Source organism: Argentina anserina, chromosome 3 (assembly GCF_933775445.1).
Source record: "Argentina anserina chromosome 3, drPotAnse1.1, whole genome shotgun sequence".
Lineage (NCBI taxonomy): Eukaryota > Viridiplantae > Streptophyta > Magnoliopsida > Rosales > Rosaceae > Argentina > Argentina anserina.
Genome location: NC_065874.1, coordinates 23066333 through 23067235, shown reverse-complemented (window position 1 = coordinate 23067235; position 903 = coordinate 23066333). Strand labels below are relative to the sequence as shown.

At 43.6% G+C, this 903-nt stretch overlaps 1 non-coding gene across 1 annotated transcript; it reads left to right on the top strand.

The window, feature by feature from the left end:
- The first annotated feature begins 471 nt into the window (after nucleotides 1-471).
- On the top strand, nucleotides 472-578 carry LOC126789687 (small nucleolar RNA R71). The gene has a single exon (XR_007671601.1). It is a non-coding gene; the product is annotated as a small nucleolar RNA R71 (small nucleolar RNA).
- Nucleotides 579-903: the final 325 nt, after the last annotated feature.

Genomic DNA, 903 nt, shown 5'->3' with positions numbered 1-903 from the left:
AGCATTTGATGGTTGAGCATTGTTGCTCCAACGAAAATTTGGATGATCTCTAAGGCCAGGGTTGTATGTGTTCGAGTATGGATCGTACCTAGGCCTTTGTTGCCCCATAAAGTTCAACTCTTCTTCAGTCATTGCACCATTTGGACAATTGTCAGTCGTGTGATCTTTGAAAGAACAAATGCCACATGCTTGATTGTTGATGCTCGAACCATTAAATGCCTTGACTAAAACATCAAGCTTCCTTTCTAAAGTAGCCATATGATTTCTTGCATCAACATCATACACCCAACGGCTCTTGCTTCCTCTCTTCTCCTTGGAACTAAATTGGCGATTGTTGTCGGCCAAGTCATCAATCAAGGTGCTTCTTGACCGGTCTTGTTCATGAATGTGCAGCCACATGCCGAGTCCACCATGCTCTTATTGGTGGTGTCGAGTCCTTCATAGAAGAATTGCACCAAGTCATCCAATGAAATACCATGGTGAGGGCACTTCCTTTGTAGTTCCTGAAATTCCTCCCAAGCCTCATAGAGTGAATCACCATCCTTTTGAGTGAAGTTTTGAATCTCCCTCCTAAGTCTTTTCATGAGTTGAGCAGGGAAGAATTGCTTCAAGAACCTCCTAGTCATTTCGTCCCATGTGGTGATGATTCCTGCAGGCAAAGAGTACAACCAACACTTAGCATCATCCTTAAGGGTAAATGGAAACAAAAGCAACCTCAAGCCTTCTTGAGAAAAATGATGAATCGATTGGAGCTTGCAAATGTCCAAGAACTCCCTAAGGTGAACATTAGGGTCTTCCATTGAGGAACCAGAGTACTTAGGCAGCTGCCCAAGTAATTGAACCGGAATGGAGAAGTTAGCTTCATCAGGTGGAGTGAAAGCAATGCATGAAGGTGATTCAGGG